This window comes from Macrobrachium nipponense, chromosome 5, assembly GCF_015104395.2.
Source record: "Macrobrachium nipponense isolate FS-2020 chromosome 5, ASM1510439v2, whole genome shotgun sequence".
Lineage (NCBI taxonomy): Eukaryota > Metazoa > Arthropoda > Malacostraca > Decapoda > Palaemonidae > Macrobrachium > Macrobrachium nipponense.
The window spans coordinates 89,731,834-89,746,312 of record NC_061107.1 but is presented as its reverse complement, the minus strand read 5'-3'; the positions used below and the strand labels follow the sequence as shown (position 1 = coordinate 89,746,312).

General features: G+C 44.8%; 2 protein-coding genes across 5 annotated transcripts in view; one reads left to right on the top strand and one right to left on the bottom strand.

Annotated features, from left to right (window-relative positions):
* Positions 1 to 14,479, top strand: part of LOC135215488 (recQ-mediated genome instability protein 1-like) — a 359,294-nt gene that overhangs the window by 86,146 nt on the left and 258,669 nt on the right. The window lies entirely within an intron of this gene.
* Positions 1 to 14,479, bottom strand: part of LOC135215490 (dual specificity protein phosphatase 3-like) — a 134,594-nt gene that overhangs the window by 90,564 nt on the left and 29,551 nt on the right. The window lies entirely within an intron of this gene.

Sequence of the window (14,479 nt, the reverse complement as noted above, 5' to 3'; positions counted from 1 at the left end):
CCCTGATCAGCTGGACAGAGGCTAGGATCCCTCCCTCTGCTCTTACGACCAGGGAGCCGTCGCTTGGATTGACTATTGGTCTATGAAAGTTGCTAAGGTTATCACTTCCACTCCTTCACTCCCCAATGAGGAAATGGCTAACTTTAATAGACTGTTCCTGTCTGGAGGTAAGACCATTCTTACCTGGCCCATCAGGCAGCCAACCTATGGACGAACTTAGTACGTACTTAAGAGGCAAGACACAGCTCTATGCTGAGTTCTAAAGTTTGTAAGTCCCGAATCGGTATTAACTCTGAGAAACAGATCTTTGCTGCATTCCACTTCTCTCTTTTGACAGAGAACAAGTGGATGCTGCTGTGGATTGGTGAAGGGAGGATGACAACGACTATCTTTTCCACCAGGCAGTGGCAAAGGCCGTTGGGTCTTCATGCACCCCTGCACCAAGGGTCAGACTGGTCCTTTGTGTGCAGGTCCCAGGAAATCGCAAAATCCTTAGGCCCCTCGCAAGACTACCTAACCTTCTTCGGCCCCCATCAGGAAGGGTGCAAACTTTCGTTCCTCTGCCAACCCAGGGAGAATGAGGTAGGGGGAAGTAGAAGGGAGGAGGATACTAGGGGCAATGTTCACCTCCACATGCTGTCACTGGGGTGGGAGGGGGTTGTCTGTCGAGCCATTGGGCAACATGGCAGTGACAAGGAGCGGAGTCTTGGGTAGTGAATTTCCTTCGAGTGGGATATGGTGGACCCTCGCTAGATCACAGTGCAACAATTGTGGATTTAGTACTTCGTAGTTTTTTTCTGTGAAACATATCCCCAAGTATATTGCAGGGAAATTCACTATGTACTTTGCAGACTTTTTCATAGAGCAATATTCACTAGTTACTATACATATTCCCATTTTATTTTTTCTGCAATTACATTGTTTATGATAAAAGAATGAATTTACTAAGTTTCAAATACAGGCAGTCCCCAGGGACGTCATGCACTTGTTAACCACAATTTTTCAGCGTTGTAAGTGGATTTTCAGTGCCATTACCTGCAGTGCTGTAAGTGCTATTTATTCCCATTGTAATTACTATAGTGATTTGGGTTAAGGTGATTTTCGATAACAGCGCCCTGCTGGGAACAGAAACCACACCGTAACTTGGGGACTGCCTGTATTAGTATTAGTGAATATTAATGTAAACAGCCAAATATCAATCAAATGGTAAAGTAAAATCCCTTAATATTGATTTATTATCATGTAAGAGGTACTGAAAAAAAAAATTTATGTTCACCTCCCCCTCTCTCTCTGTCCATGACAACACCCTATTGGTTGAGGGAGTGGGAAGTACCCAATGACAGTTAAGCTTGTAGCTCATGCTGTGTATATGCTGTGCATAGTGTAAGAGTTGTATTTTTGTTTCTCTCTTTCTCTCTCTTTTCCTTTCTCAGTTCTCTCTCTCTTTCCCACCAAGATGAGAGAAAATTTTTATAATAATAATAATTTCTGGGTTCAACCTGTGTCTGCTGGTGAAAAATCCCTGTAGCTAATTTTTCAAGTATAAGTATATCCTAAATATACCAGAGAAAAAGCTTACATGGTATGCTGAAGTTACTACCCTCAGCGCGAGCATCCTGAAGGGTGTCGGTATAAGTAAAGGGGCGAAGTGGATTACTATTCACAGATCCTCTGCCACTTAGAAGATTCCCTCTTCAAAATCCCTCTGCGGTGGGAGCCGTTCCAAGCGTCCCCCGCCTCACCCTTCATTACTAATACCCACGCGGCTACCTCATTCCTGTATTAGCGGTCTTTGTGTGTGTTTCACGTCTTTTCGCTCCAGGAGTTTTGTCCAGTTCTATCCATTTGTTCACCATGGCTACGGCAGATGTTACTTCTACACCTAAGTTGAGTACCCCAATTTACGTGTTTTTGATTTTATGATTGAATTATTCCCATAAGTCACCTTCGGCCCTTTAGAATAATATTGTAGGCGCCGTCGGCTGAGCCGCCATTTTGGGAGCGTCATTGGAACGCGTGCAAATTTTCAGCACACAAGACCTTTGAAATATTTACAATTATATGTTAGACAAATGTACTTTTTCTAAATTGATGCGTTATGTCAGTACCATATATGTTTTACAATACCTATCCGTACTGATTTTAGGGTAGCCCTAACCCGCTCTTGGCTTTCGTTGGGGGTACAGAGCAGTGCGTTAGTTTACGTCGTAAATAAAAGGCCCCCTCCCCAGCGGTTCAAGGACGGGTTGGCACCTATCTCTGCATGATTTATAACAGTGCATAATATCATTATTGTCGTATTTATCATATTCGGGAAGAGAGAGGGAGGGGCCATTCCCCCTCTCTCTCTCGTTCTCCCTCCCTCCTGAATTAGGAGGATATGTATGAGTAGTAGATGATTTAGATATGTCTAGATTTTGTACATGATTGATTTAATGAGGTTGGAGGGGTTGCATCATTTCCTCACCTAGTTAAACCTAGCCTAGGCTAGCCTAGGAAGGTAGGCTATGGGTCCCTTACCTAGTACCCTTGAACACACCTAACTTCCTCTGTGGTGCTATTAGGCTAGCAGGGAGAACGTTATGAGATAATAGTTCTCAACCAGTGTGATCTTGGATCTACCTCACTGCTGCCTAAATTAAACAAATCGGTTTAGCAGGTTTGCCTGAGGTACCCGCCCGGCCGGTCTAGACCAAAGAATTTCGGTTTAGTAGGTTTGGTCGAGGTCTACCGTCCACTTCAGTCTGACAGGGGTGGTCAATTGGCCTACCCTGCCCAGTTTTGTTGTGTTCTTGGTACTTAGCCGGATCCATATGGGTGCTTCCTCCCCTCCTTTCTTAGCCTAATATCCTTGCAACCCCTCCATTAGACCTTGCTATGAATATAGTATATTGTAGCATTTATATTGTGTATATGTTATGTAATGCCGGTCTGGTACGCCTGGCTTTACCCGGCATAGCCTCCTGATCGAGAGCGACCACCACCTAACCACGACTGGCCATGAGCTAGTCGAACCACGACTGGCCATGAGCCAGTCGGCCTTCTCCCTACAAAGGGTAGGCCATGTAACCTGGTATAGGTCCATCTCTGATCTGGTGGGTGGCCAGGTGTTTGTGACCGACCACATGCGCCACGTTCTCTCCTCTTACTAGAGGGGGAGGGAAGGACTGTGAAATAAGGGGGGAGGGAGTGGTGTAGTGTTATTATTTTATATACCACCCCGTGTGTCTCCGAGTAGACGCCGCAGACTCACAAGCGGTACCGCACCAGTCGGCGGACGTAGCTCCGGAGCATTCATTATAGCAGCTCTGTCGCTCGTTGCTTCGCTCTCCAACCCTTCTCACTCGGGAGGATTCGGGCGGTGAGCTTCGCTCTCTTTGAATTAGTGCGTTCAGGTTCAGAGGTATACCCTACTGACTTCCTCCGTACCAGCCCCTTTCCTCCTGCATTACAAGAGAAATTGGGGGAACAATTCAGTTAGCGGACGGAGCTTCGGGGCCCCACATAGCTCTGGTCCTATAATGACCAGGCCGGTGTGAATCACCCCACACTCAGCAACGGAGCATTGAAAAATATATTGCCAGTTCTCTATTCTATCCTAATTCTCGGCTTCGGCGGAATTCATCAACTAGGTCCGGCTACACAACGTAACCTTCCAACCCAGCCAGATGCCTGGGAGGGTAGCGGAGAACCCCTCCAACCCCCACCCCCTCTTCGGCATTGGCGGACCTCAGATCCTGCATAACAAACCGATACCTATTATAGGGACGGAAGCGAGTCCAGGCAATCTCACCCAAAGTAATTACTTTATTCATAGTACTTATTTTGATCATATGTAGTGAATAGATCTTGACCTATCTAGATTAAGGTGCATGCTCTCTCCGTTGCTTACCGAAGTTCGGTGCTCATAATCAATTTCCATTACAGATGGTCCGCAGCCAGGCAGAGGGGTGCCCCGCCTCCCTAGGCAAGCCGTATGGCCATGTAGTGTGCTGCTCTCATGCTAACTGCGCGGTACAGCTGGAGAGCTACATGGTCTGGCACCCCGACGCGTGTACGGTGTGCTATGAGATGGTTTCCTCTCTACTTGATGAGCATGTAAGTTTCTTCGCTACACCATTTGTGTTTAAGTCATGTCATAATAACTTAATAAGATGTTATATTGGATTTAGTTCCAGGCATTGTACTAATACGATTCCTCCCTGACAGGCCGATCCAGCGACCCGCCACGAAGCAAGGACCAACCTGAGGAAGTGGGTGGGTGGCCAGCTTTGGCAAGAACGCCCCAAAAGGACAGCCATATGTGCTAGATGCAGGACTTTGTGCTCTCTTTTTCCAAGGGGCCACAGCCACCAGAGCGGTGCCAGCGGAGGTAGCTGAACCGCTGATCGAAGCCATTCGGTTGGCAACCATGCCGGCCACCGACAACCAGGACCTGATGGACGACGTGGCGGCCATCAACATAAACCTGGAGCCCATGGTCACGGAGGAGCAGGTAGGTGGGGAGGTAAGCGAGGCGAGTCTTTTACTTAGTCCTACTCCTTCTTCTTCCTCTTCCTTCCTGGGCTTCTCTAGGCCCACCCCTCCCGCTGCGGGAGCACTTTCTGTCGCTCCCAAAGTAAAAACCTTTAAAACAAAAACCTTGAAGAAAGGCACAAAACTAGCTCTGCCAGCGGCAACGGAGTCGTCTTCGGCCCCACAGCCGTCGACCTCTGCTCAATCGCCTGCTGCCCTAAACCCTTCCCCTACTGTGGGAATAGGTTTACAGGGCGGCGGAGTCTGGTGTTGACCTAGAAGCCTTCACCAGCCTTCTGTTGTCGAAGGTTAGTGGGATCATAGACCAAAGGCTTGAGGCAATGCGCCTCGCCTCAGCCCCGGTTGCCCCCGGTCAGGCGTTTACGTCTCTGACTGAGAGGATGAAGCCTTTGCAGGATATGCTCTCCGGCCTCCTTCACTCCGGTACTCCGGCGCTGTCTATGATGGTACCGGACGCTTCCAAGCTTCCTCCTTTTGATAAGGAGAATCCTTGGAGGCTAGCACTACATGCCCCGTTCTTGGACGGGAAACTTACTATCGAAGGATGCGGAACCCGGCCGATTGAGGACTTTGAGTTGTTTCCTCCAGGTCTACAATTCCCATTCCCTGGGTTTGTGAGACTGGCCCAACATGCACTGGTCCGATTAGATAAAGTCCCCAAGGAGACGATTATCTTCCCGAGAGAACAGGCTCAAAACACCTGGGTCCGCACCTTGTCCGAATGGGGTTGTGTTAACACAAAGTTAATGCCACATAAAGGCTCCTTCACCATGTTTGTGACCCTGGGCGGCGTTCCGTCACCATGCACATCTAAGGTAGCGGATTTAACGCTGCAAGCTGCGGCAGAAGACAAACCGCTTCCAGTATTGAGGGAGACGGAGGCTACCTCCCTTCTCTTTCCAACCGGACCAGACTTTTGGAAGGATGCTCCGGCGACGTTTACCAGAGGTAAACTCGACCCGGACTGCGCCTCTGACCTGTTTTCCGAGAGATTGCCTAGGATTCCAGATCACTTAGTGAAGACGGAGTTCAAGGCAAAGACCAGACTGGCAAGGTCTATCAACTCTGTCACTGCGGCGGAGTTGGTAGCATCCACCTACAATGAGGAGCATGTGTTCAGGGTTCTGACTAAGGCGCTTTTACAAACGTTCCAGTCAGACCTGTACGATTTCGCTGTGGCAAGGCGCGCTTGTAGGAAGCACGTCTTAGCGGGTGCCTCCATAAAACATGAGCCCAATAGGCTCATCAGGTCTTCTATCTGGGGAGAAAACCTTTTCCCAAAGGAGGAAGTTACCAACATCCTCCAGGAGGCATCCAGGGCAAACCAGAGTCTTCGGGTTCGCTGGGGTCTCCCCATCAAACGTCAGTTCGAAGGGTCCGGACACCAATCTAAAACCAAGAAGGCAAGGAGGTATAACCCTTACCAGGGCTCTCGGCCACAAGCAATTGTCCAAGCAGTGCCAGTTTCCCAGGTCGGAAAACCTTCCACCTCGAAAGCACACCCCCAACAGCAGTTTGTCTTAGTGCAAACTCTGTCAGCCCCACAGCCGTCTACCTCTTCGGCTATAGTAACCTCCGTGGTCTTTAACCCTACCTATGAAGTGAGAGATCTCTTTCGCTCCTATAGTAGGCATGCCGGAAGTAGTCGGGCCAGAGGTGGCCCACGACTACGTGGTAGAGCAAGAGGAAGAGGTGTCCGCGGAGGCAGAGGCTCCAGACCTGCACCCAACCAGTGAGGGTCTGCAGGTAGGAGGGAGGCTGTATTTTTTCCGGGACCATTGGACCTTCAGTCCATGGGCCCACAGTATAGTCTCGAAAGGCTTAGGGTGGAGTTGGGAGAAAGGGCCTCCTCCACCAGTCACCTTTTATCAAAAGCCTATGGTGGACCTGATAGACTATACCAAGGCCCTCCTCCAGAAGAAAGCAATAAAGAAAGTGGGGCGCATAAAATTTCAGGAACGTCTGTTCAGTGTCCCCAAGAAGGACTCAGGCAAAAGAAGAGTGATTCTGGACTTGTCCCGTCTCAACTCGTACATTCGCTGCGACAAGTTCTGCATGCTGACTACCTCGCAGGTTCAGACCTTACTTCCCCGTGGGGCCGTCACCACCTCTATCGATCTTACAGATGCCTACTATCACATTCCGGTAGCAAGGAACTTCTCTCTGTACCTAGGTTTCAAACTAGGGAAACAGGCTTACTCATTCAGTCATGCTGTTCGGGCTCAACATTGCGCCCAGAATATTTACCAAACTAGGAGAGACGATAGTACAAGTACTAAGGACAAGGGGCATTCTGTTGGTAGCTTACCTAGACGACTGGCTCATTTGGGCAACCAGCGTCGAGGAATGCTGTGGGTCAACATACAATTTGATGCAGTTTCTGGAATCACTAGGATTCCAGATAAACAGAGAAAAATCCAGGCTCACCCCAGCTTCTCGTTTCCAGTGGCTGGGAATCCAATGGGACCTGAACAGGCACGAGCTATCTCTCCCAATCAAGAAGGCAAAAGAGATAGCAAAAGCCACGAAGCGTTTTCTAAAGAGCAAGAAAGCTTCTCGCCGGGCCCAAGAAAGGATTCTAGGTTCGGTACAGTTCGCGTCTGTGACGGGCGTCCTGTTAAAGGCCAGATTGAAGGATATCAATTGGGTCTGGAGATCAAGAGCCAATATCAGACTCAGAGACAGGACTTCAGTGATTTTGCCTATTCTGACAAGAGGCTCCGTCCTTGGATGGATCACCAGAACCTGTCCAAGTCAGTACCTCTTCAGTTCCCTCCTCTGTCTTTAACTATCCACACGGATCCATCCCTAAGTGGGTGGGGAGGGTATTCTCAGCACAGAAAGGTACAAGGAACATGGTTGGAGACATTCCGCCAGTTTCATATCAATATCCTGGAGGCAATGGCGGTGTTCTTGACCCTGAAACGTCTGTCTCCAGCCAAGAAGAAACATATAAGACTGGTCTCGGACAGTCTAGTAGTAGTCCACTGCATAAACAGAGGAGGCTCCAGGTCAAGCAAGTTGAATCACGTTCTTCTGGCAATTTTCTTGCTGGCAGAAAAGAACCAATGGCACCTATCAGCAGTTCACCGAGCAGGAGTGAGGAATGTCATTGCGGATTCACTGTCCAGGACAACTCCGCTGGAGTCGGAGTGGTCACTGGACACAGATTCCTTCCGGTGGATTGGCAATCAAATTCAGGGCCTTCAAGTAGACCTTTTTGCCACGGAAGCCAACCACAAACTACCCTGCTATGTGGCTCCTAACCTAGACCCACTAGCATTCGCCACAGGTGCAATGTCCATAGAATGGAACAACTGGCAGAAAATCTACCTTTTTCCACCAGTGAATCTTCTGATGAAGGTCTTACACAAACTGAGATCCTTCACAGGCCAGTTAGCCCTAGTAGCACCCGACTGGCCAAAGAGCAACTGGTATCCACTTCTAGAACTGAATCTCAGGCCCAAACGGATCCCCTATCCGGAATTGACGCAGGTAGTACAAACTTAGACTGTGTCAGCTTTCTCAAGAATTCTGAGTGCCCTAACTTTATGGACTTCATGAAGTTTGCAGCTCAGAAGGATGCAAGCATTGACCCTTTAAATATCCTATTTATTGAATCAGACAAGAGGGATTCAACGGTCAGACAATACGATTCAGCAGTTAAGAAATTAGCTAACTTTCTGAAGGACTCAGATGCTCACAAGATGACCACAAATTTGGCCATCTCATTTTTTAGATCTCTTTGAGAAGGGTCTAGCCGCCAGTACCATTACTACGGTAAAAGCAGCATTACGGAAGATTTTCCAGGTAGGTTTTAATATTAACCTATCAGACGCATACTTCTCGATTCCTAGGGCATGCGCCCGCTTGAGACCAGCAGATCGCCCCCAGTCGGTCTCCTGGTTCCTGAATGATGTCCTTAGACTTGCCTCGGACTCTAACAATGAGGCATGCCCATATCTAACCCTTCTTAGGAAGACATTATTTTTGATGGCCCTAGCCTCAGGCGCCAGAATATCTGAACTCTCGGCTCTCTTCAGCTATCCAGGCCATATTGAATTCCTCCCATCAGGTGAAGTCCTGCTATCACCCGATCGGCAATTTCTGGCTAAAAACGAGGACCCACAGAACAGGTGAACTCCTTGGAAAATTCTCCCTCTTATGCAGGACACATCATTAACTATTTTCAAAACATGAACTTTGAGGACCTGAAGAAGTATACGGGTTGGAAATCTCCAGCAGTATTTAAACGCCACTATCTCAAAAATATAGAGGCCCTTAAATTCCCAACAGTGGCAGTGGGAAGCATAGTTTCCCCCGAATAATTGTGCCTTATAGACTTCCTTCTAGCCCTTCTGTTTCCCTTTCCCTAATACTCTCTCCTTCCTGCCTGACTCGCTCGTATTCCCCACCAACCTATCTCTTCCAGGCCGGGCTGGGCCTTGGCCATCCCGCCCTTGGTATACTTATATATATATTACTGTAATATTGGTCGTAAAGCCATGATTGTTTTATGTCCAATCTGTACATATCCGTCCAGTTAATTTTGGTACCATGTTGTACTTTAGCATTGCCAGTTCTTGTAAATATTACTCTTAAGTCATAGTTTAAGCCATAGTTTAAGTAGTATATAAGTTTATTTTCTACATTAAGTTTAGTCATTAAATTCAATTTCAATGAAACCTTAGGTTTTTATTAACCTCCATTGATATACTGGTTTGATTTCTATTTGGCTTGGATGGAATTCTCTTACTATATGTTTTTACCGGCAGACACAGGTCAAACCCAGAAAAGGGATTTTGACGAAGGAAAAATCTATTTCTGGGAGAAGACCTGTGTCGCCCGGTGAACCTAGCCCTTTTCTCTTTCGCCTTACTTTCCCCCACCCTAGGCCAATCCAAGCCTGGAGGTATATTCCAGGAATGAGGTAGCCACGTGGGTATTAGTAGTAGTAGCGAGTGGAGGGTGAGGTGGGGGATGCTTGGAACGGCTCCCACCGCAGAGGGATTTTGAAGAGGGAATCTTCTAAGTGGCAGAGGATCTGTGAATAGTAATCCACTTCGCCCCTTTACTTATACTGACATCCTTCGGGGTGCTCGCGCTGAGGGTAGTAACTTCAGCATACCATGTAAGGTTTTTCTCTGGTATATTTAGGATATATTTATACTTGAAAAATGAGCTACAGGGATTTTTCACCGGGCGACACAGGTCTTCCCCCCGAAATAGATTTTTCCTTCGTCAAAATCCCTTGATAATAATAACAATAATAATAATAATAATAATAATAATAATAATAATAATAATAATAATAATAAGAATAATAATAATTATTGCTTTATTCCATATTTTAGCTTACAGTGGGTATTAAATTTCTTACATAAAATGCCCATGAATACAAAACATCTTCAAATGATACAATGAAAATTAATTTTAAACCATATGGTGCCTTTTATAGAAACTTACTCTAAAGCTGTAAAAATTTACTCTGGACAAATTAATTTACGGTTTAAATTAGTAGGCTTACATGTATTTTTTTTTGTATGATAAATAAATGATTTACTAATTTTCAAATAATTTTAATGTAAACACAGCAAATTATCAATTCATTAAAGAAAAGAAAGTGATTTAGTAAGATATTAGCTATACAGTGGGCCCCCGTATTCGCGTTCTCTGGATTTGCGGACTCACACATTCGCGGATTCCCCTCAGGGATGTTTCCTCGCATTTGCGGAAAATTCGCATATTCAAGGTATTTTTCTATGAGAAATATCCACAAATTCCTGGGTTTTTTTTATCAATTTCATCATAGAAGGCCTTTTTGTAATAAAACTATTAAGAAAACCAAGTATAAAAATTTTTAGTGGGGTTTTTCTTGAGTTTAACTACAAAACAGGCTGTTTTCAGCATTTTTATAGGGGTTCCAACTGTTCGCGGGTTCTAACTATTCACGGGGGGGAGGGGGGGGGGGTCTGGTACGCATCCCCCGCGAATACGGGGGGACCACTGTATAAATGTTTCCCCTCATCTTTTTCCCAGTGTCCTTGATTGAAGGGGGAGGGAATACCTGTCAGGATATGTCAAATATTTTGTCGACTGTATTTACTTCCCTTTGAATCTCCCCCATCCTTCACCGGTCTGTCTGCCGATATTTGTTCCTGGCTCAACGAAGGACCTCTCACTACAAAAGCTAGGTGAAGATGATGCTGGAGAAGAGCACTCTGGAAGTCATGACAGACCAGTCTCCAGGATTTTACAGCAGGATCTTTCTAGTGGAGAAAGCATGAGGGGGATGGAGATCGGTCATAGACATGTCAGCCTTGAATCGATTTGTTCGGCATACTCAATTCAGAATGGGAGTCCGACTGTAGCTTATGGTGGATCTGTAGGATGTGTACTATTTCCCAATACCCATCCATCAGTCCTCTTGCAAGTACCTCTGCTTTATCCTCAACAGGACGGTGTGTGAATTCAAGGCTCTCTGCTTCGGACTATCAACTGCTCCGCAGGTGTTCATGAGAGTGTTCACCCTTGTTTCAAATTGGGCTCATTTGCACAGGATACGTCCTCTGAGGTATCTCAACGATTGGCTAGTCCTAGGGAGCTCTCGCTTGAAGTTCCTTTGGGGCAGTGATTGTCTCCTCGAGTTTTATAGCAGCCTAGGCATTGGGATAATTCTCGAGAAGTCAGACCTCATACCCAAACAGAGGATAAAATACTTAGGCATGGTGATAGATATGGCAACAGTAAGAGTCTTTCTCTCAGACTTGAATCGGCAAGTTCAAAGAGACAAAGCACTTATTCCTGTCCCGGCACAAACAACCAGCTTGAATGTGAGTTGTTCTCGGTCACCTGTCGTCTTGGAGAAGCTGGTCCCCTCATGGCTGACTTCACCTGCGCTCCCTCCAATGGAGAATGAAGTTTTGGCCTCAAGCAAGAGATCCACTGTCCCTTCCCATTCCTCTCTCGAGAGAAGTGAGACAGGACTTAGTCTGGTGGCTAGACAACAGGAACCTCCTAATAAAAGTGGAGCATCACACTCCCCCTCCCAAGGATGCTTCTGTTTCCAGATACCTTGAGAGAGGGATGGGGTGCACACCTGGAAGAGTTGTTGATATGAAGTATTTGGAATCAAAATGACAAGCACTTGCACATTAACTTTCTGGAACTCAAGGCAGCCTTCCTGGGGCTCCAGGAGTTCCAGGTTCGAGTAATGGAGCACTCCATGGTACTAATGAATGACAATACCACAATAGTGGCATACGCCAACAAGCAAGGGGGACTAGTGTCTCGCCAGCTGCATCAGTTGGTGGTGCAAGCGCATGAGTGGGCAATATCACCCTCAATGGATTTGTCAGCCAGATACATCCCAGACAAAAAGAGTGTAGTGGCAGACAAATTCAGCTGTCAGGGTCAAGTGATGGGGACAGAATTATCCCTACACCCAGACGTCGTGGAAAGATTTTTCAATCTTTGGGGACGACCAGTAATAGATCTTTTTGCAACATGGCACAACAGGAAATTACCAGTGTTTTGCTCAGTCATCCCAGATCCTTGGGCTACGGCTGATGACACCTTTCAGCACGCGTGGGACAATCTTGACACATAACCTTTTCAACAGGGTAATGAACACTCTGCCATCAAACTACTATTTGGCCATGACCTCCTCACAGAGTTGAAGAAACTATTCCATCATTTCATAAGTAAAATATCCTCTAGACTCCTCAGGTGGAATATTTCTTTTGTAAAAGTCTGATCAGGCCTGTAGAATCTACCTTCCTTGTTTGCATCTGTCTTGTAGTTAATATCAAATTTTCCAGTGGCTCCCTTCACTGTTCCTTCTCTTTTTTCACAGACCAATTACAGACCAAGGACAGTAAAGATTTTCACTTCTGCCTGGTAAGAGCTATTCATTTCTATATGGATAAGATTATCAATTTTAGGGAAGGTACATATATGAAGATGTTCCTCTCTACAGGTCGCGTTCCCCAGTGCTTTGTATATTTGCCTAAATTCTCTAAATCAGTCAGAGTACAGGTCAGGTCATGAAAAAGATAGAAGAATTCTATCACATGGTTTAGGAGTTATTCAAAGAGCTTAAGAGAAAGTTTAGGATTAAACTGCTGCACAATTTAAGGTTCAGGTACAAAAGATTAATGCTCTTTCAACCCTGTTATTTTTTCTTTCAAGAGCAACAAATGTGGACATAAATGAACCATTTACATAAGCAGTTAGGTATCACTGTATGCTTGGGAACATTTTGGCCGTAAGTGATTGTAGTACTTTTTATTCTTAAATCATATGTTAACTTTCAGTATCAATTCATTTCTTGATGGAGCTTGGTGAAATTCTGGTATGGTGAACCTTTTATTAAGATTGAATGCTTTGTTCAGTTTTTGATTTTGCTGAAATATTCATTTAGATTGTAAAGGCCTCACGCATACCATCTGCAGTTTGCCTTTACTGTATGCTTTAGCAGTAACTTTTTGTTGCAGACCTTTGTAAAATTTTTTTTAGCAACCTTTTTCCTATTAGGGACCTCTATATTTTAGGGGTCTCTGATAACCTTAGTATTACATATGTTCAAATACAAAAGTTGACTCAAAAGGGTTATTATTGACAATTTATGTTGTATTTAGGATCCATGTAAGGGATTATTGTTAAATAACTTTTGTTTCTGGTATCCTTTCAAAGACATCACGAGTTTGTTTTTTCACCTGTTGTATGTTTTACACTACCTAGCTATCCAACTCCTTGAACTCTACGTTCAAATTTTCCTGGAGAAGTTCTTTTAACCTCCTCTAGAAATCTACAAAAGAGGCAATAATCTAATCTGTCAATGTAAAATAGGTTATGTTAATACAAAAGTATCATATGTTTTCACCTGTTGTCAGGCAATAAGAATGTAGTATGGGTTTCTACCGATTGTTAAGTAAAAATGTACAGTAATGTGCATTTTAACCCAGTGCTATTAAGTACAGTAACAGTGTGCGTGTGTGGTGGGTTTTAACACCTTATCAGGTAGTTATAAGTTTTTACTTTGTGAGATGATCATGTTTTTGTTGGTTTTTACCCCCAGGCAACTAATAAGTGTCATGGGTTTTACCTGTTATTATTATTGTAACAATAATTATGTATCCTGGAGTTTCACTTATTGTTAAGAAATGTATGACTTAGGAATCTGGGAAAGGTTACACTCATATTTCAAGAGTTTTGCCTTAACTTTAGAATTGTGTTTCTTTTCATATAAAAAAAACAACCCAGCTCCAGAACTGGTTAGTGATGAACAAACATAAATGTATGTGGTAACTGACAAAGGAAGGGATAGGACCAGAATGAGAAACGTATACCTATTTTAATACAAGCGTATTGTATACAAAGGGAAGAGTTGGCCTACAGTCAATACTTACCATACATAGTAAAGGAGCCAAAGGACTTGTTTTGGGGGTCACCAATAATTTTTTTTTTAAATAAAGAGAATTGCATCAAATTTAATAGGCTTACATGCTCCCATAGTTTAATTGGTGTGTAGATCTAACCCTAATCTGTTTATTCAGAGCCTCTATCCCCACAATCCTAGTAACTGCTCCCCACCCCCACATTACAATAGAGGAATTTTAAGTCACTATTACATACTGTGTGGATAAAAAGTTGAGAAAATTGTTAAAATTGACAATTGCCAGTTTGGTTTCATGCCTGAGAATTAAACCACATAATCAGAATTTGGGAAAGCATAAGCTTGGTCATATGATGTTTACTTTGGTGACAAAAATAATCAAGAATAACATGATCAGAGGGCTGAAAAAAATTTTCAGTTGCTAACTTACATCAATCACTAAACAGCATATTGTGCCTGGAACTTTCATACTTACATGAAGTATAGAAGCAGTAGGGAAAACCACTGCTGTGTACATATATGAAAAGCCAAAATATTTTAGAGAGA